The sequence below is a fragment of the Hemiscyllium ocellatum genome, chromosome 26 (assembly GCF_020745735.1).
Source record: "Hemiscyllium ocellatum isolate sHemOce1 chromosome 26, sHemOce1.pat.X.cur, whole genome shotgun sequence".
NCBI lineage: Eukaryota > Metazoa > Chordata > Chondrichthyes > Orectolobiformes > Hemiscylliidae > Hemiscyllium > Hemiscyllium ocellatum.
Genome location: NC_083426.1, coordinates 15,108,767 through 15,135,319, shown reverse-complemented (window position 1 = coordinate 15,135,319; position 26,553 = coordinate 15,108,767). Strand labels below are relative to the sequence as shown.

General features: G+C 42.0%; 1 protein-coding gene and 1 long non-coding RNA gene across 2 annotated transcripts in view; one reads left to right on the top strand and one right to left on the bottom strand.

The window, feature by feature from the left end:
* The window catches only part of LOC132828360 (prickle-like protein 1), a 152,685-nt gene that overhangs the window by 97,153 nt on the left and 28,979 nt on the right, over positions 1 to 26,553 (bottom strand). The gene's annotated exons all lie outside the window — the stretch shown is intronic.
* Positions 5,566 to 22,942, top strand: LOC132828280 (uncharacterized). The gene is made up of 3 exons (XR_009646092.1): positions 5,566 to 5,739; positions 17,286 to 17,375; positions 21,594 to 22,942. It is a non-coding gene; the product is annotated as an uncharacterized LOC132828280 (long non-coding RNA).

Below are 26,553 nucleotides of genomic sequence, written 5' to 3'. Positions count from 1 at the left end.
TGAAAGTGAGAACACAAGTGGATAAGGTGGTCTAGGAGGCACACAGCACACTTGTCTTCATTGGCTGGGGCACTGAATATAAAAGTTGACAAATTATGGTACAGCTGTACAAAACTTCAGTTAGGCCACATTGGAGAATTGCACACAATTCTGTTTGCCACATTACCAGAAGGATGTGGATGATTTGGAGAGAGTGCAAAGAAAGTTTACCAGAGTGTTGCCAAATCTGGAAGGCTTTAGTTATGAAGAGAGGTTGGATAGACTCAGATTGATTTCATTGGAATGACAGAGACTGAGGGGTGACAAAATTATGAGAGGCATAGATAGGGTGGATAGTCAGAGGCTTTCTCCCAGAGTGGAAAGATCAACAGCAAGAGCGCACAGTTCAAGATGAGAGGGGAAAAGTTTAGGAGAGAAGTGCGGGCAAAAGATCTCACCCACAGGATGTTGGGTGCCTGGAACGCACTGCCAGTGGAGGTGGGGGAAGCAGGTATGTTAGTAAAATTTAAGATGTGTCTTGATAGACACATGAATGGGAGAGGAACAGAGGGATACAAACCACGCAAAGGCAAAATGTAGCAGGACTCAATAAGGTTTAGGAATTGGCGCAAGCTTGATAGGCCAAAGGGCCTGTTCCTGTGCTGTATTGTATATTCATCTCTTGATGTTGGTATTTGAGAATGGGTTAAGGGAATATGGTCACACACACATTGTCACAAAAAGGTTGATGGAATGTTGGGACTTATATTTGAAGTGATAGAATGCAAAGGAAGAAAAGTTATACTGCGGTGTATAAAGCTTGGGTTAGATTGTGCAACTCTCCAATCCTCCTCCGACAGCACTTTCCAAACCAATCACCTCTAAAATTGAGGAAGACAAGAACAGCAGATGCATTGCAACACCACCACCTGCAAATTCTGCTACAAGCCACACAACATCTCAATTTGGTAAGATATCCCCTTTCCTTCATAGAACATAGAACAGTACAGCAGAGTATAGGCCCTTCGGCCCTCAATGTTGTGCCGGCCTTTTATCCTGCTCTAAGATCAGACTAACCTAAATACCCTACATTGTACTATCTCTCATTTACCTTCCCATGAGTCGCTTAAATATCCCTAATGTATCTGACTATACTCCCACTGCTGGCTGTGCATTCCATGGACCCGCCACTCTCTGTGTAAAGAACCAAACTCTGACGTCTCCTCGAAACCTTCCTCCGATCACCTTAAAATTAGGCCCCCATGTGATACACACTTTTGCCATGGGAAAGAATCTCTGACTATCCACTCTATCTATGCTTCTCATCATCTTGTACACCTCTATCAAGTCACCTCTCATTCTTCTTCACTCCAATGAGAAAAGCCCAGCTCCCTCAACCTCCAGTCCAGGAAGCATCCTGGGAAATGGTAAAGTTGTAATCCTGGAACTCCCTCCCTAATTGGGAATATGCTTATACCCCAAAGACTGTCACTGTTCAAGAAGGTGGCTCACCAATATCTTGAGAGCCATTATGGATGGGCAATAAATACTGGCCTAGCAACTGATGCCCAGATCCTGTGAATAAACAGAAATAAAACATAAGCACGATATTTTGGCTTCAGAGGGAGAGCAGCATAGATTTACTGGAATGATAATTGAGCTCCAATTACAAGGTGATATTACACCAACTATGGTGGTATTCCTGGCAATTCAGAAAGTTTAGGGCAGCACAGTGGCTCAGTGGTTAGCACTTATGCCTCACAGCACCAGGGTCCCAGGTTCAATTCCAGCCTCAGGTGACTGTCTATGTGGAGTTTGCACATTCTCCCTGTGTTTGCATATGGTGTACTGGGCTTTATTGGCAGAGGAATTGAGTTCCGGAGTCCTGAGGTCATGTTGCAGTTGTATAAGACTCTGGTGCGGCCTCATCTGGAGTATTGTGTGCAGTTTTGGTCGCCATACTATAGGAAGGATGTGGAAGCTTTAGAACGAGTGCAGAGGAGGTTTACCAGGATGTTGCCTGGAATGGTAGGAAAATCTTATGAGGAAAGGCTGAGGCACTTGGGGCTGTTCTCATTGGAGAAGAGAAGGTTTAGGGGAGATCTGATAGAAGTGTATAAGATGATTAGGGGTTTAGATAGGGTAGATACTAAGAACCTTTTACCGCTAATGGAGTCAGGTGTTACTAGGGGACATAGCTTTAAATTAAGGGGTGGTAGGTATAGGACAGATGTTAGGGGTAGATTCTTCACACAGCGGGTTGTGAGTTCATGGAATGCCCTGCCCGTATCAGTGGTGAACTCTCCTTCTTTATGGTCATTTAAGCGGGCATTGGATAGGCATTTGGAAGTTATTGGGCTAGTATAGGTTAGGTAGGATTCGGTCGGCGCAACATCGAGGGCATCGAGGGCATTGTGCGCTGTATCCTTCTATGTTCTATGTTCTATGTTCTATATGGCTGATATACAAATGCAACTGTTCAGTGTCAGCTGTGGCTCAGTTGGTAGCACCTTTCACTTCTTATATTAAAAGACAACGGGTTCAGATATGCTAGGGACTTCAATTTTCAGTTCAAATTGATATTCCAATGCTCTATTGTGAGTGTGCTCTATTGTCAGAGGTGCTGTTTTACAAACTTTACCTTAAACAAAGATGTTGTCGGGTGAATGTAAAGAATCCCAAGAGTTTGAAGAATATCGGGATTTTCCCCTATTTTCTTGGCTATTGCTTATCCCTCAGCTAAATGTTACCAAACACAGAATATCTGGTCATTACCATAGAGTCATACAGTATGGGACAAAACCCTTTGGTCCAACTTGTCCAAACTGACAAAACATCCCAATCTGACCTAGTCATATTTGCCAGCATTTGGCCCATATCCTTCTAAACACCTCCTATTCACATATTCACAGATGCCTTTGAAATGTTGTAATTGTACCAGCATCCACCACTTCCTCTGGCATCCCGTTCCATACATGCACCACCTTGTATCAAAAGGTTACCCCTCAAGTCCTTTTTAAATCTTTCCCAAGTCACCTTAAACTTGTGCCCTTGAAGTGGGAGATGGCACGGGGCAGGGTGACACTAGGCATATAGACACACAAGATGGCCACTGAGTCAACAGTTGGCCAGTTGACACATAAGATGGCCGTCAGACCACAGTATGGAGAGAGACACCAGAGCAAACACAGACACTGACTGGGGCCACCAGAATGCCAGCACAATGCACTCACAACCTAGTTGATGAGTTTAAGGGGGGTGGGGGAGAGAATGCACGAGTAATGTACACTGCCACTGAAGTGTCTGGGTTCAGCCAACACTTTTGATAGACATGCTAACAGTTTGATACAGACTCAATACAGAGTGCTAATAGCCAGGGCTGCAGTAATCATCCTTCTCAGGAAGAGCAATTAGCACTCTTTACTAGAGCAATGGATTTCCACGCAGAAATTGAAACTGACAACATCTGCATTGAAACTGACAAGGTCTGCATTGAAACTAACAACAAACCACGTTGAAACTAACAAAGGCTGGAGCAAACAATGACTATATTAAAACTATCAATGATTCTGCAATGATTACCATAAACAAATCATGTTACAAAGACAATAACCTGACCACTGACCTGTTGTATCATAAGATGTATAAAAGTGGCTTGACATGTGCTCTGGGTCGAGAGAAGACTCACAGCTGACCACTGTGCTGTTGGTGGCTTTCTCTTATCAGAGCTCCAGTATTTCCTTGTGTGATAAACTCTGTCACTGAACCCAGACTCTGGCTCCAAGACTGGTGATTTTCCCCATAGCACCCTCTAGTTTTGGACTCCCCATCCTAGGAAAAAGACATTGGCTACTCACATATCAATGCCCCTCATAATTTTATAAACCTCTATAATGTCATTCCTCAGCATTTGATGCTTCAGGGAAAAATGCACCAGCCTATTCAGCCTCTCCCGATTCCTCAAGTCTTCCAATCCCAGCAATGTCCTTGTAAATCTTTTCTGTAGCAATCTGCATCAATCTTTTCAGATTGCCACCCAGAGGTAAATTGGCTGCTACATCTCCTGCGTTATAATGATGACTGCATTTGATGAGATACTTCCTCGTCTGTGATGCCCTTTGAGATATCTGAGGTTGTGAATGAGGCTGAGGCTCTGCCTTGGGAAATAGCCTACTCACACTCATTACTTTGATAAAAATCACACAACACCAGGTTATAATCCAACAGGTTTAATTGGAAGCACACTAGCTTTCGGAGCGACGCTCCTTGATCAGGTGATTGTCGTCACTCCGAAAGCTAGTGTGCTTCCAATTAAACCTGTTGGACTATAACCTGGTGTTGTGTGATTTTTAACTGTGTACACCCCAGTCCAACACCGGCATCTCCAAATCATCATTACTTTGAGAAAGCCCACAGTCTCCTGATGTCTATTAAAAACATGCAAGTTATGAAATTCATTCATTATGGAGATTTTTGATGCATTTTCATTAATTTGCAACAACAAACTATCAATAAGTCATTCTTCTACTGCTTGGTTCTGCTTCTGTCTTATTCCCTGCTTGGCTTTTCATTACCTTCAGAAGTGGGAACCCTACTTGCAGGTGAAAATGCAATGCAAATATATTTTAGTTCAAGTGCATTTCATGTAACTGTATTGAACCATCTCCCATGTCATAAACAAAAGGGGCTTTAGTATTATATGATTCTGGGCTGCATTAGATATTGGAGTAGATGTCAACCATTTGTCCCATCAAAGCTCCTCTGATGTGATAATCCTCAAAACCACTCTGCTGCCTTATCCCCACAACTCTTCATTCACTTGCTGATTAAAAATCTGTCTCAGCCTTGAATATACCTCATGACCCAGCCCCCAAAGCCTTCCACAGTAAAGAATTACACTGATTCACCAGAAATAAAATCCCTGGAGTATGGCAATACAAGTAATATGTTCCCTCATCCTTGCCCACAGTCTTTTCTATGTCCAAATATTTCTGGGATGTCTCAGTCCCTCTGTTTGACCCCTCTGAAGCTTGGATTTGCCCTGATACACTTCTTCTGTCTGTCTGCCCCAGGGTATGATTGCAAAAGGAAGTGGTTCTTATTTCTTTCCTGTATGTATATATATATGTTGAGAGTTATTTCTTTCACTCTGACCGAAGATTTTGCAAAAGATGAACTCTGGAAAAAAAAATAATTATATTGGACTTATTTCAAAACCCTAGACAATTTGCCAATAAGTTCACAGATTTTTTAAAAAATCAGTAACTATTACCTTACTAGATCTTTGTCCACTTTGCTTTCTCCTCTGTACAGGATAGAAAGCTACAGGTTCAGATTGCTGTGAATATGCTTTAGTGACCCAAAGTTGGAGACGCAGGGGAAAAGGGACACACAAGTGTAATGGACTGATGTTAACAGCTTTCCTTTCCTTAGGGTGGAACGTTACTTTATCATGTGCTGCGATGAGTTCCGCAGTCAGGAACTGACAAGTATCCGTGTTAGATTTGAAGGAGAGCCAAGCCTGGAGTTGGTTTGTGAAATGTGTTTTGATGTTGTTACACTGCAGGGAACAGGAAATTGGGAACAGCAGATCGTACTCATTAGCCGTGTACTCATCTTTGAGTTTCCACCAGTTTTTTCCTCTTGTCTCCTGCATACGTTCTACAGGCAGCAGGAGCCCATGACTAGACTGGCCATTCTGTAAGGGTGTGCCTACAGACAATGCTTGTTAGCAGGCTGCTTCCATCGGGATCTTAACAAGTAAGGTTGAATTGAATTGTATCGAATTTATTGTCGCATGTACTGAGGCACAGTGAAAAGGTTTGCCTTGCGCGCAATACAGGCAGATGACAGAGTTAAGTAGCATAGATAGTAAATAATAGGTAAACAGCAGCAAAAACAAAAACACAGGTACAGGTGAATGTTAAGAGTTTGTGAGTCCATTCAGTATTCTAACAACAGTAGGATAGAAACTGTTACAAAACCAGCTAGTGTGTGTGTTCAGGCTTCTATAACTTCTCCCCGATGGTGGAGGTTGTAGAAAAACATTGCCAGGGTGGGGTGGATCTTTGAGAAAGTTGGCAGCCTTTCCTTGACAGCGGGACTGGTAGATAAGTTCTATAGATGGGAGGTTGGCCTTTGTGATTGTTCGGGCTGAGTTCACCAATCTCTGTAACCATCTCTGATCTTGAATGGTACAGTTGCCATACCAGGTAGTGATACATCCAGACAGAATGCTCTCGATGGCACACCTATAGAAGTTGGCAAGGGTATTCGCCGTCATGCCAAATTTCTTTTGCTGCCTGAGGAAGAAGAGACATTGTTGGGCCTTTGTAACCAGCATGTCCACATGAAGAGTCCAAGAAAGCTTGTTGTGGATGACCACTCCCAGGAGCTTGACACTCTCCATTCATTCCACCTCTGTGCTGTTAATGTGTAGGGGGGCAGGAGCAACATCTGCCAAAAGTCAATCATGAGTTCCTTGGTTTTGCTGGCATTGAGAGCTAGGTTGTTCTCAGTGCACCATTTTTCCAGGTCTTCCACCTCCTGTTTTGTCGCCATCTGAAATTCGACTGACTACGATTGTGTCATCAGCAAACTTGTACATGGCATTAGTCTGGTATTTGGCGATGCAGTCACGGGTATACAGTGAGTACAGTAGGGGGCTGAGTACGCACCTCTGGGATACTCCAGTGTTGAGTGTTAGTGAGGATGAAATATTGTCCCCAGTCTTCACTGATTGTAACCTGTGGCTCAGGAAATTGAGGATCCAGTTGCAGAGGGTGGGGCTTAATCCGAGATCATTAAGTTTAGTAATCAGTCTCGAGGGGATAATTGTTCCTGATCACAACAGTTTGCCACACAGCAGCTTTACAATTAAGGACGAAGGAAAAAAAGGCTACTGTTCCTTTCAGCTCCTTCTCTTATTCCCTTATCCCATGTTGTTGAGGCCAATCTTAGACTCCCACCTTTCACTGCTACCCAGGATTGTCAGATCACTCCAGGGGAATCTCCAGCAGATGGAAAATTATTCATCTGGACAGTGACAACCAACCCAGGGGGAAAAAAATAATCTTTTGACAAGGGAAGGGTGTCTTCTTTTTGTTTATTAAAAGGATATGGAGAAAAAGGATGTTTGATTTATGGGCATGATGGTGGGTATTTATGTGAAGAAACCTCAAAAAATAAATACAACCAGAGTTGGCAAAATTGTGCTATGCTGCTGCTTAGATCAAGTAACTCAGCATGGAGCAGGGGTTAAACACTAAATATATATCAAACCTCATCCATCAACCACATCCAGGCAATTCCAGCAGGGATTGTCAATATAAATCCTGTCTAATTGTCCTGGCCAGAAGAACTGCAACCAATGGTATCAGGGTCCACATTTCCTAGATTGATAGGAGCCAACTTAAACTTAGCTGGTGTAGATGCTGTGGTGTAGTGGTAACATTACTGGACTAGCACTCCGTAACCCTAGGCTAATGAACAACCCCACAATGACTGGTAGATAGTGAAATTTGAATTCAATGCATCCTGGAATTAAAAGCTAAAGGTGACCATAGCCACTGTCACATGTTAAAAATCCATCTTTTTCCCTTAGGAAGGAAATCTGCGGTGCTTCCCTGGTCTGACCTACAATTCACTGCAGGAGTAGGCATATGGCTTTGAGGTAGGCATCATGACCTCATGCAGAGTGGGCTTGATCTGCTTATAACTTGTAGGTTTCCCCAATAGATGGAATAGCTTCTCCTTGTCTAAGCAAGAAAAGCAACTACCTTTTTAAAATCATTTCACTGTCTTAAAAAATCCCAACTAAATCATCTCTTAATCTTCAAAAGACTGAAGTCAGAGTAGCACAGCAAGGAAACAGACCCTGAGTCCAACTCATTCATGCTGACCATGTATCCTCAACTGACCTAGTCCCACCTACCAACACTTGGCACTTATCCCTCTAAACCTTTCCTATCCATGTACCCATCCAAATGTCTTTTAAATGTTGTAATTGTACCCATCACTACCACTTCCTCTGGCAGCTAGTTCCATAAATGCACCAATTTTTGAGTGAAAAAAGTACCCCTCAGGCCCCTTTTAAATGTTTCCCCTCTCACCTTAAACCTATGCTCTTTAGTTGTGGACTATCCCACCTTGGTTATTTTGGTTATTCACATTATCAATGCCCCTCATGATTTTATAAATCTCTGTAAGGTTACCCCTCAGCCTCCAATGCTCCAGGGAAAAAAATCCCAGTCTCTCCTCAAACTCAAATCTTTCAGACCTGTCAACATCCTTCTAAATCTTTGCTGCATTCTTTCCAGTTTAGGAAGAATATTCTTCCTATAGCAGGGCAACCAGAATTGTGCACAATATTCTAAAAGTGGCCACACCAATCTCTTGTATAGCTGAAACTTAACACCTGTCTCCTGTACTCAATGCTTTGACCAATGAAGGCATGCATGCCAAATGCCTTCTTCATCCTGTCTACCTGCGACGTCACTTTTAAGGGATTATACACCTGAACCCCTAGGTCTCTCAGTTTGATAACAATCCCCAGGGCTCTATTATTAACTGCATAAATCCTGCCCTGGTTTGTCTTATCAAAATACAACATCTCACATTTATCTAAATTCAACTTTATCTGCTACGCCTTTGTCCATGGCCCAGTTGATCAAGATTTCGTTGTACTCTTAGATACAACAATACTAAGTCTTCCAAAGCCCTATTATGATGACAGAGGTAATGTTGTATAGGTAGCCTCTTGGGTTTTATAAATAGGCCAGGAGCCCAGATAAAACTGTTTTACATGTCTGTATTTCATGTTTGTTGTTCTGTTCTGCTTGAATTACATGTGGGGTCAAGGGGTTTCCCAAACAGCTGCCATTTCCATAGATCTAAACTGTGTCTGGACATGTTGAGGTTATAAAAGGTGCTATATAAATGCATCACAGCTTTAAGACTCAACGATGAGATCAACAATTTCATATCATAACCATAACCTCCATCTATTCAGAAGTACCTGTTGGTACTGAGTATACCATTGTCATTTACACCTCATCTACATCTATCCTTTTTTTTCTTATCATTCTTTTCTGCCTTGCACTACTACCCCTTTTGTCATTTAATTTCTCCCAATTACCACACGGTCACAGAACTTTTTAAATTGCTCTTTTTCCCCCATTACCTGTATACATAAAAACGCTGAAGATAGCAGAGTGGTTACGTTACAATACAATTGTCCCTTTTTATATAAAAAAACTTCCTTCCTGACTTTAGATTGCACTTCATCTCACCTGCGAATGAACCCTAAACTGAGATTTGGACTGAGACCTGTTGCAGCTCAAGACAAACACATATGCAGACAGGAACATGGATTTATTTGTAATCTGGCAGTGGACGGTACTTCAAAGCTCTGCACAAGTGAAACGAGCTGTTTCAGGTTGCTACCATCCAGTACCACACACAAGTCCTGCTCACTACTAACTGGATGCTGCTCTTTAGTCAAAAAGATATTCTGCGGACTATACAAATGAGTAATTTCGTCTATTCATTTCAGTGCCAGTGAAATGGTTGCATTTCTCAAAGAATGATGTTAAAAATCACACACCAGGTTATTGTCAAACAGGTTTCCTTGGAAGCATTGGTGGCATGGTGGCACAGTGGTTAGCACTGCTGCCTCACAGCACCTGAGACCCGGGTTCAATTCCTGACTCAGGTGACTGACTGTGTGGAGTTTGCACGTTCTCTGGTTTCCTCCCACAGTCCAAAGATGTGCGGGTCAGGTGAATTGGCCATGTTAAATTGCCCGTAGTGTTAGGTTAGGGGTATCGGTGGGTTGTGCTTCGGTGGGTCGGTGTGGACTTGTTGGGCCGAAGGGCCTGTTTCCACAGTGTAAGTAATCTAATCTTTCAGAGCTCCTTAATCAGGTGGTTGTGGAGAATAAGATCATAGGACACAGAATTTATAGCAAAAGTTTACAGTGTGATGTAACTGAAATTATATATTGAAAAAGACCTGGATTGTTTGTTAAGTCTCTCATCTCTTAGAATGACCATGTTGGTTTCAGTTCCTTCATATGTAAATCCCAGAATTTCTTAAAGTTACATTCTCAAGTGAACTTTAACAATAGGTGCCATGTCGACCCAGATAATGCATTGAAGATGTGATGTGCCCTGTGTGAGGCTGTCTGCGCTCCAATGTTTAGACTGATTCTAATCTAAAAAAGTGATTTGCAGAATGTTACAATGGATTAATGCAGTTTCTGAGCAAAACAAAATATAATTCTGCAGGTACAAATTCACACCACAAACTTATGTGTGTGAGTGTGTGTGAATTTGTGTGCATGTGAGTGTGTGTGGGCAGCGAGGGGGTGGTATGAGTGTCTGTAAGAGAGTGTGTGTATGTGTATGTGTATGAGTGTGAGTGTAAAGGGATATAAGTGGACCTTGGACCTTCGGGTGACCATCCTCTAAGGTGGACTTTGGGACAGGCAACAACACAAAATGGCCGAGGAAAGGCTGATAGCTAAGTTCAGTACCCATGAAGATGGCCTCGGCCGGGACCTTGGGTTCATGCCACACTACAGGTGACCCCACTGCACTACACAGACACACACACAGACACACACACACACAGACACACACACACACACACACACACACACACACAGATACGTGCACACACACAGACATGGACACACATACACACGCACAGATGCACACAGGCACACACAGACACTCCTACAGACCTATACACTCAAGCAGACCCTCTCTCATACACAAGTTCTCTCTAATTCGCTCACACATACACTCCCGTATTCACATACATATCCTCTCACAGACTTATACCCCTTTACAATCATACTCACACACATACACACACTCTCTCACAGACACTCAGACCTCCCCCTGCGCGCGCGCGCGCACACACACACACACACACACATAAGTTTGTGGGGTGAATTTCTACTTGCAGAATTACATGTTACTTTGCTCACAAACTGCATGAATCCACGTAAGATTCTGTAAATCCTCTTTTTTAGATTAGAATCAGACTGAATGTTGTGGCACAGTCTTACACAGGGCAGCCCACACCTTCAATACATCATCTGGGCCAACATATCATCTATTGTGAAAGTTCATTTGAGAATGTAACTTTAAGAAAGTTTTGGGATTTACATATGAAAGAACTGAAACCAACATTCTAAAAGATGAGAGACTTACAAACAATCCAGGTATTTTTCAATATATAATTTCAGTTACATCACACTGTAAACTTTTGCTATAAATTCTGTGTATTACAATCTTATACTCCACAACCACCTGATGAAGAAGCAGCGCTCCAAAAGCTAGCGCTTCCAAATAAACCTGTTGGACTATAGCTTAGTGTTGTATGATTTTTAACTTTGTACACCCCAGTCCAGCCCAGGGATCTCCAAATCAAAGATTGACGGATAGTATTGAAAAGCATATCCTTTTGACCATCCTTAACAGTGTACAACTATCTGTTCTTACAAAACTCAAAAACATTGTCCAACATCAGCTGAGATTGGACAACATTTGCTGAATATTTCCAAGTATGCGAATGATTATACTGCCAACAGATTTAAGATTGTCAGTCAGGCCCATCACATGGTGCTTTTTTGTGTGCTGGAAGCTGCATTTTTAATACACGGAGCCCTGTTCTTTACGTACCGAAAGAACATTGATGCACTTTGCACAAATTTCAACTCAACAAAACTGTGACGGCCAATCTCTGATTAATTTCTCAGGGCAATGCCTTGACAAATCAGAGTTAAAACCTGACTTTAAATCAAAGCTTGACAGTTAACTGTCTGTCATCACCCAACTAGTCCATGGCAAAACCTCCACCAGAGCCCACTGGCCACTGTTACAGTGTGAATGCTGGTTTTCCTGTACATTGGTATTTTCTGTGAATTGCCCAGATGAATTCAAGATGATAATCTGTGACAAAATGTCGAAGTGTCTTTTTGCAGCAGTACTTGATTTCTGCACAACCAGCAGCACGGATAATGGGAGCACATGGGTTGATGCAGGAGCAGTCAATTTACAAAGGCACTATCTGCGATATGGAAACTCAGGGTGATAGGGTTGCAAAGAATCAACATCAGCCTCAGACAGCAGCCAGGGTGTGGGATAGAATCAGCATCCAAGAAATGGAGTTTGTGGTGGAACTGAAAACAAAGGCTTCAGTCTTCCGAATGTTTGGCAGTCTGACAGCACAAAGACAGATGGAGGGAAAATTGGATTTCTCAATGTACTTGTGGATCTATTTAGACTATATTCCTTAGTGACACTGTGTAGATGAAAAATAGGAAGGGACAAGTCTAAGAGTGTGTGAAGGGGAATAGAAACCTTTGCAGAAAATCTTCTGACTAAGGCAGGATAGCTAGGAGTGGAATCAAAACAGGAAGTGCTGGAGAAACTCAGCAGGTTTGCTCGCATCTCCAGAGAGACAAACAGCAAACATTGAACCCAATGTGACTTTTCTTCAGCAGGGATGAGCATCTTTTGTGGCAGTTAATTGGTTAAGGGATTCAATAAACATAAAGATGGATGCCTTGAAGAAGTTTTCCTCCTCTCTCTACAAAACTCTCAGGGAGTCCCTCTCCCACTGCAACTCCCAGGTCATTTCCTCTGCCCTGAAGCTCTTCCTCATCTTTCGCCTCGGAACACTTCAACCCCAGGGCATCAATGTGGACTTCAACAGCTTCCTCATTTCCCCTTCCCCCACCTCATCCTAGTTTCAAACTTCCAGCTCAGCACTGTCCCCATGACTTGTCCGGACTTGTCCGACCTGCCTAGCTCCTTTTCCACCTATCCACTCCACCCTCTCCTCCCTGACCTATCACCTTCATCTCCTCCCCCACTCACCCATTGTACTCTATGCTACTCTCTCCCTACCCCCACCCTCCTCTAGCTTATCTCTCCACGCTTCCGGCTCACTGCCTTTATTCCTGATGAAGGGCTTTTACCCGAAACGTCGATTGCGCTGCTCGTTGGATGCTGCCTGAACTGCTGTGCTCTTCCAGCACCACTGATCCAGAATAAAGATGGATGGTCTACCTGATGCCTTACTCACAGCTTCTAATATGTGGTGGCAAGGGGTGGGCAGGTTGGGGATAGACAGGAAGGCGAGAGTTGTTTTATGTTGGGTGCTCCTCAGTCTTTAGACATGCCAGCCCTAGGAGTTGTGTAAAACTTACTCCCTGTTTACAAATTAAATAATGACTCCCAGGAAACCTCTACTTTTGTATGTGTTAGATAAATGTCATACCAAATACAAATTTAAAACAAGATCATCAATTGGCAATAGTAAAGCTTAGCAGTTCTCTTGATGTGAGACAAAGTTTATCTTCCCTTTCTGTGCTTACCTATATATGGTTGGCAAAATAAATTGGATCTAGGGCTAACATTTGGAGAAATGACCATGCTTGCAATGAAAGGTTTGTAGGCTTGTAATTGTATCTGGGATCCCAAATCTGATAGATTATTTTACATTGATTCATCAATTCAGAAGAACAAGTTACTTCTTTGTTCTACTCATGGAATCACCCAATCTGCTAAAATGTTACCTTGAAAATGCTGGATGGCAGGGAATGTGCCAAGGAACCGGGTTGATCTGCAATTTAACGTGTAGCAATCATACTCACACAATCTCTGCACTGCACACAACATCGATCACATTCAGTGAAAGAGTACTACAGTAATATTAAGTGAAAACCTTGTTGTGCTACACTGCTTGTCCCTGAAATGAAGCATATACATCAAATTGTAAACCATAAACTTACTCTGAGGTTGAAGTGAACTTGTAAATTAAGTAGAGTAATGCTTGCCCATGGCACTATGTTCCTCAAGAAAAGTGGGATTTAAATTGTTCATTTCACCATTCTGAGAATAATTGACCGAACATACAAATAAATAAATATTTTGACCCAGTGCAAGACCCTGCTAGTTAATGGCTGATAGTGCTCATGAGCATACTGGACCAATGACCTGATTGCTGTGAGAAGGGACTGGACTCATTTTGCAATTGATTGGAAAATGCACCACTGACCTTCATGTGCACAAACAACATGACATTCGTGTGGTATTAATAGGAGAATATTTAATTAAATCAAAATGAATGATATGTCCAACCTTTAATGAAGGTAATAATAAGCTGGTCAGTGGATGCAATCTCTCAATACTTCTCTTTCTTGATTGGGAGTCTTTGAGAGATTGATGATTCAATAAGAGACCTTTTATATGGAGAAATACAATAGGTGGAATGTCGTTCAATTTTTCATGAAAGGTAATGCCTTTAGATTAAACCAGTCCTGGGAATAAGCATCTTTATTGGAATAAGTTTCAGTCAGTAAGAAGATTTAATATTGACAGTTCATTTTCAGTAGCAGATATTGCAGGAGAATGCTACCAGTCTGTTAGAAACGTAGAAAATAAGAACAGGAGCAGGCCATTCAGCCCTTCAAGCCTGCTCCACCATTCAATATGATCATAGCTGATCACCCAACTCATGTCTGCAAATGTGTTGCTGTTCAAAGCACAGCAGGCCAGGCAGCATCTCAGGAATAGAGAATTCGACGTTTCGAGCATAAGCCCTTCATCAGGAATAAGAGAGAGTAGCCAAGCAGGCTAAGATAAAAGGTAGGGAGGAGGGACTAGGGGGAGGGGCGATGGAGGTAGGATAGGTGGAAGGAGGTCAAGGTGAGGGTGATAGGCTGGAGTGGGGTGGGGGCGGAGAGGTCAGGAAGAGGATTGCAGGTTAGGAGGGCGGTGCTGATATGAGGGAACCGACTGAGACAAGGTGGGGGGAGGGGAAATGAGGAAACTGGAGAAATCTGAATTCATACCTTGTGGTTGGAGGGTTCCCAGGCGGAAGATGAGGCGCTCCTCCTCCAGCCGTCGTGTTGTTATGTTCTGCCGGTGGAGGAGTCCAAGGACCTGCATGTCCTCGGTGGAGTGGGAGGGAGAGTTAAAGTGTTGAGCCACGGGGTGATTGGGTTGGTTGGTTCGGGCGGCCCGGAGGTGTTCTCTGAAGCGTTCCGCAAGTAAGCGGCCTGTCTCCCCAATATAGAGGAGGCCACATCGGGTGCAGCGGATGCAATAGATGATGTGTGTGGAGGCTGTACCCTGCTACTGCTTTCTCTGTATACCCTTTGATCCCTTTAGCTCTATTAACTCCTTCTTGAAAAAATGCAATGATTTCAATATCATCAATGTTTTCAATTCAATGTCAGCACTCTCTGGATGAAGAAATTTCTCCTCATCTCAGTCCTAAATGATCTATTAGTAATTACTCTCCAGAACCTTCTTTCAGAATTTGCAGCTTAATATCTTTAACCCTTTTTTTTAACACAGTCATTTCATGGGATATTTTTCTCGACTGTACCTTTTGTTCCACCCCCAATTTTTATTTTCTTTCCATTTGTGTTATCTTCTCTGAGCCACAGAGTCTTGAGCTTGATTAGCTCCCTCCTACATCATTCTACTTATTTATTTATCTAACTATAAAGATAGCAACTTCCACATGCAGAGAGGAAGGGACATCCACTCCCTATCTGTGGAAACATCAACAAGTTTGAAGACCCAAACCTATGTGGATGTTTAAGTATTTCAGTTAGCTGCCCCACATCTGCGTCTGCTGCTGGGAAACCTACTCTGTACTGGGATAACCTTGAAGGTGAAGCACTTGCCCTTATTTTCTATGTTTCTCTAGCTACATTTCTAGAATAATGGTGTAGAGGGGTATGGGAGAGAGTGGGTGTTGAGATTGAGTATTGCCCATGATTATATCGAATAGTGGAGCAGTCTTGACTGGCCTACTCTCTCTGTTTCTATCTTTGTAGCTGACAGCACTGCTATCCCCGTAACAGGAGCACTGGCTACTGTTGCCACCACAGGGTGATCCACAATGTTGAATAAGTCTTGGGTCCGAGATCCCAATGATAGCTTCTTGTATGGCACGACCTTCCTCCAATGTTGGTAAAGTACCAGCAGTGATCGCATATTAAGTGGCCAATATTTGATTGAAATATTTAAATTGCTCAGGAAAACTGGCAATTAGCTAAGTTAGGGAGAGCATTTGAGCGCAGACCAAGGCTACTCATCATACTCTTCCCCTCGAACCCATTGACCTTTGGAATAGGTCATTAGTTCCTACAGTAGGCGAAAGCTCATTGCAAATGCAAGGTTTCGATCCCAGCACTAGCACCATGCATCTACAGGATGCACAGGGAAAAGCTAGGCTTCAGAAAATGATTGACGCATTTGATAGGGGTGAACAAGGGAATCTATTTCCTCTAGATTGTGGAGTTTACACAAGGGGAGATCACTGTAAAATCGGATGTTTGGAACAATTTCAGGTCGTGCATTTTCACACAGAGGGGATTGGAATTTGTGAACACTTTGTGCCAAAGTGCTGCAGTGGATAGGGGCCAGTTGCGAGGGCTGTCGTGGCAGAGTCACTACTTCTCAGCTAGAAGGCCTAGATTCAAGTCCTACCTATCCCTTAGAATGACACACCCAAATGGTTTGATTAAAATAACTGAGGCCAAAACCCAGATTGATTGTCTTTTATTTGGCAAGGGAAGTGAAAATATTTACCAGGATGCTGCCAGCTATGGAAAGTTTGAGTTATAAATAAAGATTGGAGAGACTGGGGGCTTTTTTCACTAGAGCATAGGAGGTTGAGAGGTGACCTGATAGAAGTTTATAAAATAATGAGGGGTATAGATAGAGTTAATGATAGCTGTCTTTTCCCGAGAATGGGGGACTTCAAGACTAGGGGGCATACTTTCATGGTGAGAGGAGAGAGATTTAAAAAAGACATGAGGCAAATTTTTTATACAAAGGGTGGGTGAGGAAGTGGTGGGTGGGGGTATAATTACAATGTTTAAAAGTCACTTGGATGGATACATGAATAGGAAAGGTTTGGAGGCATATGGAATGGGAGCAGGCCGATGGGACTAGTTTAGCTTGGAATTATGGTCAGCATAGACTGGTTGGACCGAAGGTCTGTTTCCATGCTGTATGACTTTATGACTATGCTATGGAACTAAGGAAGTTAAATGGAGGAAACATGCAGATTGGTCATGAGCTAATGGAATGTCAGATAGCCTTGTGGTTTTGAAACATTTTCGCATGCTCCTATATCCCTGACTTCTTAGAAACATTGCTGTCGGCCCATGAGGATAGGCTGTCTTTTGAGTTGTAACAGTTGCCATTGATGGAGTACTTCCTTACTGTGATCTCTACTGTCTGCAATTTGGTGTTAATGTGTTGGCCCAGCTTTTACAGGCACCACAGCTAAACGTACTGAATGGAAGTCCAAAATAATTGCTCGTCTTCAGCCACATTTGACGTTTCTGCGAAATGCAGGTAAATATTAGGAGCTTCGTAGACACACGTGCACCCTCTTTCCATAGCCATAAAACACTGTGGGTGGTGAACAAGGTCTTTGTGGGAGCCCAGCCCCTTACTGGGGAGACAGTGGCACTGCAGTAATTGTAATCTAGAATCCCAGGCAACGAAACAAAGCTAGTCTCATGGTAACCACTGATGGTTGTAAAAGCCCATCTGATTCACTAATGTCCTTTCAGGAAGGAAATCTGCCATCCTCACTTGGGCTAGCCTCCGTGTGACTCCAGGACAGCAAAGTGGTTGAATGTTAACAGAAATGACCATTTTTGGGTGAACATCAAGTATCATTAGTTTGTAGGAAAGTGTAGTCCAGGGCGAACCCCGGATCTGCAGAATCATGTTCCACAGTTTCAGTTACCCGCGGCCTGAACATATGAAAAGGAATCCAGATCTAGGGACCAGGAGGCCGTGGGGAAGGTACATTTCCCATTTGAATGAATGGGTTCACTCCTATCCGCAGTTTTGGGCTTCTGCGGTAGGTCTTGGAACGTATATCACCATGCCCCCATCCCATCCCCAGGGTACAGGGGACTACATACATTTTGGCAGCATGTGGAACTTTGACTGTTTAGAAATCCCCCCCCCCCCCCCCCCCCCCCCCCCCCCCCCACCCCCGTCAACATTAGCGGATGCAAAGCTCCAAACATTTCATTTTCTAATTCAGTCACCATAAATGAAGCTTCTTGTTTGAACCTGACAATCTCTATAAATTACCCAGTTAAAAGCTCCCAAAGAACACACACTCTTTCATCTTGGTCCAGTTTTCATTGGGACTGTGGTTCTGACACCTTGTATGGGAGGGAGACCATGTCCAGCTCTAGATCTGTTATGTGATTGGCAATTGTTGTGGGATATTTATAAATCTGTAAAATCTATTGACCTTTGCAAACTCGGAATGTGTGTAAATATTGGGTCACCTGTGAGCAGTTCAGTGACACAACAACCACCCGTTCAGACCTAAACTTTTACAATTCAGATGAATAAGGTCGCAAGACAAAGCTTTTCACTGTGCCTCAATTCAATTCACAGGGAGTGAGTTCCAGATTCCCACCTCCCTCTGGGAGAGAAAAAAAAATTCCTAATCTCCCTTCTAACCCTTCTGCCCCTTACATTAAGTCTATGCTGTCTGGTCATTGATCCCTGCATCAAGAGTAAAAGTTTCCTCTGGTTTGCTCCGGCTGTGTCCCTCAATTGCATACATCTCCCTTCTCAATCTCCTCTGCTCCAAGCAAAAAACAACCCCAAGACGTCTATCCAAACTCTCTTCATAACCTCTACTCTCCAGCCCAGGCAACATCCTGGTAAACCTCCTCTGCATCCTCTCCTGTGCAATCAATGCAGATTCTAGAACTGCACAACGTCATGTAGCTGTGGCCTAACCAACTTTTCATCTACATATGTAAAAATAGGACATGACTTTTGTGCCTTTATAGCTGGACACACTGCTAAGGGGATAAGAAGAGAAAATTGATGAATTAAAGATGCATATTACATTTTCTAATTTGTGAAAACAAGTATATGTCTCTCAATCAATTATAAATCCATTATGGATTAGTTGGATAACTCTTTCAAATAGATGACACAGGCAGAATACACAGGAAACAACTTACACATTCGAGAGATTAAGGATAAAATAATGAGTGGTCTTTAGAACGTTTGATGTTTATTAAAAGCATTTGTGAAATTTGGTCCCATATTTCAAAGGTTGTGTGGGCCGTAGATTTTCATGGACTGTTAGAAATGGGAGGCAGGATATTTTTCAGAGCCTTACCCTAATTTCTGACTGATTTCATGTAAACATACAAAATAGAGGCAGAAGTAAACCATTCAGTCCCTTGAGCTTGCCCTGCCATTCAATATGACCATGGCTATATGTTTGTGTTTTGAATTCCACATTCCTATTCACCCTGATAACCCTTAATTCCGTTGCCTAACCAAAATCTATCCACTTCTCTTAACAATAATCAATGACCCCAATGTTCCACATTCCTCTGAGAGAAAACAAATTCTCCTCAGCTGTGTTTTAAAGTCTGTAAAGACTCTTACTAATTTTTATAAATGCACCACAGAAAACATTCCACCCAGATACATCACAGCTTGGTATGGCAAGTGCTCTGCCCAGGACCATAAGAGAGTTGTGAACACAGTTCAATCCATTACATAAGCCAACCTTTCATCCATTGACTCCTTCTATTACATCTTGCTGTCTTGGGAAAGCAACCATCATCATGAAAGACCCCTCCCACCCCATTTACAATCTCTTCTAACCTCTTCTGTTAGGCAGAAGACACAAAAGCTTAAACATTTGGATCAACAGATTGAAGAACAGCTTCTTCCCTGCTGTTATTAAATTGTAGAATTTTAATTTTCAAGTTAATGTTGACCTTGCTCTTTGTGCACCTTTTCTATAACCATAACATTGTTCTGGATGTAGATTTGCTCACCGAGTTAGAAAGTTCATTTTCAGACGTTTCATCACCATACTAGGTAACATCATCTTCAGTGAGCCTCCAGACAAAGCACTGCTGATGATTCCTGCTATCTATTTATGTACTTGGGTTTCTTTGGGTTGGTGATGTCATTTCCCGTGGTGATGGCATTTCCTGTTCTTTTTCTCAGCAGGTGGTAAATGGGGTCCAATTAACAACCTCTGAGAAAAATAACAGGAAATGACATCACCACATGAAATGACATCACCAACCCAAAGAAACCCAAGCACATAAATAGAAAGCAGGAATCATCAGCAGTGCTTTTTCTGGAGGCTCACTGAAGATGTTACCTAGTATGATGACGAAACATCTGAAAATGAACCTTCCAGTTCAGCGAGCAAACCTACATCCAGAACCTCAACCTGAGCTACAAGTCTTCTCAAAACTTGCTACCATGACATTGTATTCCTCAACTCTGTTCTATTACCCTAATGCTCTTTGTACAGTATGATCTGCAAGCAAAACACAACTTTACACTGTACCGAGGTACATGCAACAACAATAAATCAAAGCAAATGAAATGAAATGGGTGGTGCACAATATTTAAACAGTGCATCCTGGTTCTCGACTCACCCATAAAAGGAAGAACCTTTCCACTTGCACCTTGTCAACACTATACAGGATCCTATTCACTTCAATTGACTCATTTCTCACTCTACCTCCAAGGGAAACAAGCTCAGCCTGTACAACTTACCATCATTAGACATTTTTTGGCCGTAGGGGAAAGGGGACAGGGCATGACTTATGCATGAAGGAAACCTGAACCCAGTGCTGTTTGGTCTCTTTATTGAATTCAAATGTACCCATTTTCACTGTAACAAGGGACTTAACCTGCAGACTGTTGGTGACACATGTTTAGAGTAGATATGAATGTTCAGGAGACTGAACAAGGTCTGCAGAACTGTCCAACTGTGAAGATATTTAAATTCCGAGTGCTTTAAAACTTAAAATAGACTGCTGGTGCCAATGTGAGCTGAAACATTTCTATTCTACCAGTTGTAATAGCTGTTTGTCAACAATTCCTCAAAGTTATCATATATCATAATTAATACTTGGCAGCTTTTCACAACCTATGACTATTTCAGTGGCTTGTCCTAAGTTTGCCATTAGATTGAAAGCTCAAGTTTATTTCCTGGATTGTAATAGTGAGGGATTTAAACTGAATAGGTGTGTGTATGTGTGTGTGTCACAACATGGCTCCAATATTTGCCCATCATGAATATTGGGTGATAAACACTGAAGGGTGGGTGAGGCATGGGTTGGTATTAAGTTGTCATAGTGGCTATAAGGAGCTGGGTGAGGATGGGTGAGGTGGCATGCAGTCATTGGAAGGATAATGGGTTGTGATGTTGATGAGGTGTAGTGGGCCTTAATTAAAAGAAAAACTGGAATGAAGCAAGGTGGAGATTCTAAACAACCTATCTTGGCATCTGGTCATTCCTCTGTGTCTGGGAACAGTGGGCTTGACTCACCCCTGAAATTTCCTTACGTGGTCTACCTGCTTCTGGAGCAACAATCTGAGCACTTGGTGTCCACTGCTGAGGGAAGATACATCCTGCATCTGACACTATTGTACTATTGAATGGATTGGCAGATAAATTCTTGACATGCCTCATCCTATGTTTCTATTGGCTGTTAAACGGAATGACTCAAAATGACTTGCTTTCCATATCTCTTTGACTGCTAGATTTGTAGTTGGCAATCTGAAGGAAGAGGGAGAAACTGAGGACTGCAGATGCTGGAGATCAGAGCTGAAAATGTGTTGCTGGAAAAGCGCAGCAGGTCAGGCAGCATCCAAGGAGCAGGAGAATCGATGTTTCGGGCATGAGCCCTTCTTCAGGAATGTATTTTAAGGAACACCCACCTAACCCAACAACATGGTTTTTAGGCCCTCACAGAACCAATCATCATAGATCTGAAACAATGTCCCAGCAAAAAATCCTATTTGCACATGTAGCTTGTTTGAACTCTCTTTTGCAAATGAGATAAGCATTAGTGCGTCCTGTCTACAAGATGTACTGCACTAATCCATCAAGCCTCCTTAGACCTTCCAAACCCAGGACCACTACCATCTAGAAGCACAAGGACAGCAGATACTGGGGAATACCACCAACTGCAAACTCCTTTCTAAGTCATACACCATCCTAACTTGGAATCATTTCTGTTCCTTTGTAGAGATTGGATCAAATCCTTGAAGTTCCATACTAACAGCACTTTGATGGATCTACACCAGTTGAACTGCAGTGGTTCAGGAAGGTAGCTCACCACCACCTTCTCTAAAGCAATTCAGAATGAGCAATAAACATTGATTTAGCCAGTGACGCCTACATCCCATGAATTAATGAGACAAATATCCTTCTGAGCAGTTGTAATGAAGCAACAAACCAGTTATGTTGCTATCTTTAGATGGATGTATGCCTGGATGCTAAGTCACATGTCCATTGCTCTCCTACCTACAACTTCTCCTTTTCCCTCATTGGTTGCTGACCTTCCAACTGCTTGGTGTACTGCCTTCTCGTGGCCCTTCAGAAAGCATACAAACACTTCATCACCTGACTGGGTGATTCCTGACTGTCAGCTACAGAGCCTATTTTCCTGTCACTAATATTTGTACAACTCAAATAAATTGAGGTTTCCAAAGAAAATTTTTAAAAGACGTTGTTGATACCCCTATGAATTTTCTCAAGGGTTGATCACAGCCGTGTTCCAAAGATTAATGTTCAAACCTTGGTAAACTACAGAATAATTCTGAACAGCTCCAGCCTAATTTCCATTTTGAACTTTTCCCTTCAAGCGAAAGGCTTCCATTAGTTGCTCCCATTGCACTCTGATTTCCCACTATATTTGATCTCTTTGCTCAACCAGGTACACTTGTTGATCTGTTTGGTTGGGGGAAAAACACAGTCAAGGAATTAACTGGAGAACTTCCAATGGTTCAGATATCCCTGGGATCTCGCCAATGCACTTCAGTGAACATTTTATTTATTAGCATCTGTTTAGCGTCCCCTCCCAAACCATTCTTCTGACCTTTTTGTGCCCTCTAGATATTATTGACATTTAGAAGGAAGAATTGTTGCTTCTTTGATAAGATGAAAAGAAAAATAAATAATAATAAAAGTCGTTCAATGTTAAGCGAAAGAGATTTTACTTTGTTGATTGTGACTAGTTTTATGTAATGAAGAGATTAAAATGTAACCTTCAGAAACTTCCATTCCAAACTTGCAAGAGCTTCAAAGTGAATTATTTACATCAAAGAAGAGGTAAGCAACCGTGTGATAACTGTTTACATCTTAAATATACAAAATCAAATATGCCTCAAACCTTCTTTTACATAATGCCAACTTGTTTTAAACATCAGTGTATTTCTAGCCTTGAAAGTGCGTTTGTTGACCACTTCGTTCCATTGCCATTATTTTTATGCTCCTGTGATAACCTTGTAGAACTTTGTAGCCAGATTGAGGAGCCTTTAAGTCAGGCCAAAAATACCAGAATGACCTGGAGAAGTCCGCTTTTAACCAGTCTAGTATGAAACAATCTGCCTTGGCTCAGTTGGTAACACTGTTGTTTCTGAATTGTAAGTCCTTCTTCAGGATTTAGCAATGCTGACATTTCAGGGCACCACCATTGGTGTATTGCCTCGGTGTCTTTTGGATGAGATGTTAAACTGAGGCCCATTCTGCCTGCTTCCAGGTAGATGTAAAAGATGCCAAGGCATTATTTTGAAGAAGATCAGGTGAGTTATCTGTGTTGTCTTGGCCAATATTTATCCCTTGCTTAGCATTCCGAAAGAATGGATTATCTGATCGCCAATATATTGCTGATTCTGGGATTTGCTGTGACATTTCTGAAGTACTTCATTTGTTGCAAACCACCTTGACCACATATCCAAATGCAAGAGCATTTTTGTTCTTTTTTTCCAAAGGTATTCGCCACAAGGAGTGTTTGGTTAAAATACAACCATATGCACGTGTCCTTCGTGTTTTCTGTAGTCATGTGACCCTTGACATGTGACTGTACGGTAGTCATCTCATTGAGGTGTTCTGAGAAAGCCTGACTTTAAGCAACATTGTATTTTAACATGTGAAAAAGAGTCGATGCTGTGGGAGGTTGCTGAAGCAGCAGCTGTGCATACATTGTGCTCAGTACTTTTGTTTGTGACAGAGTTGGTTCTTTCCACATGGTTGGGGAGACCTGCCCAGTTAAGCAGGAATGTGACAAAGTTCAGCTCTCAACCCATTCATGACCAGAAACAAGCAAAAGGTAATTTGCTGCTGATAGACATAGAAAATCCTCTTGGGACAGAGGGCAGTTGATTCCACTTCATTCACCACTGGCCTTACTGTAAGGCCATTGTGGAGCTTGCCCTTGTCTCAGTGGGAGCACTCCTACCTCTTAAAAAAAGACTTGCACTTATATAGCACCTCTCATGACCACTGGACATCTCCAAGACAATTCAGCCAGAACAGAAGTGCTAAGCATAAAGTAAAGTTTGGTCCCCCTCCAGATGTTTGAGCATGTTATTCAGGCTGACATTTCCTGCAGTACTGAGGGCAGATGGAAGAAGAGCTTTTACATCCAAAGTTGATCATACATTAGCAAAGGTAGTGCACTTTGTCTGACAGGCTGAGCTTTACAAGTAAAGCAGTTCTTTTGTCCATTAGAGAAATCCTTTCTGGTGTCAGGCAACTGAGTCGGACTTAGTCCACTTCATTAATCAGGGACCACCAATGCATTTACAGCATCCGCTTTCTTTCAGTTTTTATACACTATATTCTGCTTCTATTCTATCACTGTGAAGTACTTATGTAAGGTATGATTTGTCTGGTTAGAATGCATAATAATACTTCTCACTGTGTTCAGTACATGTCACAATAATAAATCAAATTTTTAAAAAACCTGTGTGTCAGGAGCCATGACATAACAATATCAGATCTTACAGAATTGAGACCAGAGTTGGTAGCATTTCAGAAATGTCATCTCTTACCATTTCTTATGGATAGTTATGTTTAGTAACAGTTATTGATGTGACATGGGTGTGAATTTGCCTCTATCAGACCTGATCTTACTAAATTACCCCAGCTCCACTGTTCCTGCACTTTAAAATCCTTTTCAATTTGATCCTATTTTTACTCATACGGCTCATTTAATAAAATGTTCTTTTTGGATCCTTGCTGTTTTCTTTGGAGTTGAGCTGATCTCAGAGCAACAGCTTTCGAGTGAGGTGTTGTGAAGTCCTAACCTCACTACCACTGCAATTTATGAAAATCTCATTGTCAGCACTTTCTGACAACTTTTTGCCACAGTCAGACAAAAGAGGATATTGTATCTTTAATCATCCAAAATGTGCAGTTGTAGTGCCTTCTGCAAGGGATCCAAAACCAACAAAGGGTTAGACTCAACCCAGTGTCTGCGGCGTATTCCATAATAAACACAGCTCCATTCCGAATGATTTATATTGATTTCTGTTTGTGTCTTGTTACTTTCTGCAAAACATTCTTTCTGGGTTTTATTCAAAACTATAGTATAAATAAATTATCATCCCGGCTGCTTTTTAAGCCAGATTGTCACTCTTATCATTAAGAGTGCAGAAAGGAAGGTAATGAGGATAAAGTTAACAAGCTGCAAATTTGAATTAAACCTGAAAAGTTTGAAAATATGTAAGTTATTCAGTCATTCTGCACTGAGTAGAAAGGTTCTGATGTTTCAGGAATGCAACTGTTTCATTGAAACAGATGAAGGGCTTTGATGGGCTGCTCTATGCTTCTGACAATTTCCTCTATTATGCCACACTTTTATCACTCGATTTGGCATCCAGTACTGGCATGGAAGGAATGTGCGAAACAAGAAAAGAAATTTCTCAGCTGTTATCTCTGACTTGAGAAGGATCTACACACCTGCTTCAGAGCCATACTTTCCAAAGCCACCGTCCTTGAAGAACTTATAGCTTAGAACTTTCTCCACTCAGATAAAATCAAATAAGTTGCTTTAATGTGAAAACTAGAAAGGTTTGCTTCTTAGTCTGTTAAACATTAACAGGTCCCAGCTAGGTCTTGCAATCTTACAACTGTCCTCAATGGAAAATATCAACTGAAGTAACTCGTCAAGTACTGTCCAGCGCAGCGACTGGGTGTATGTGTGTGCTGTTAGGAGAGGGCAAGAATTGATTTGATCAAAATCCTCTCCCCAATTATTAACACCAATTATCAAAATTCTCAGGTCAATGTGTTTTTGAGTTCTTTTTCCTTCATGAGCATCATCAGTAAAGTCAGCATTTGTTGCCCATCCCTAAATATTTTAGAATTGATCAGCTTTATCAGCTCTTTCAGAGAGTCATTAAAAGGTCAACCACAGTACTGTGGGGCTGGAGTCACAGGCAGGGAAGACAAGGTAAGTAAAACAAACTTCTTTCCCTAAAAGGCATCAGCAAACTTCATGGGTTTTGGCAAAAACCAACTAATTCCATATTTTATCTCTTTAATTTAAATTCCACCAACTACTTTAGTGGGATTTGAACAGTGTCTCCAGAACGTTAACAAAGACTGAAAACTCTGTAGAAACTCAGGAGGTCTATCAGCACCTGTGGAGGGAGAATCAGGGCTAACATTTGAGTCTGATATGACTTGAGTCCAATTGGATTTGAAATGTTA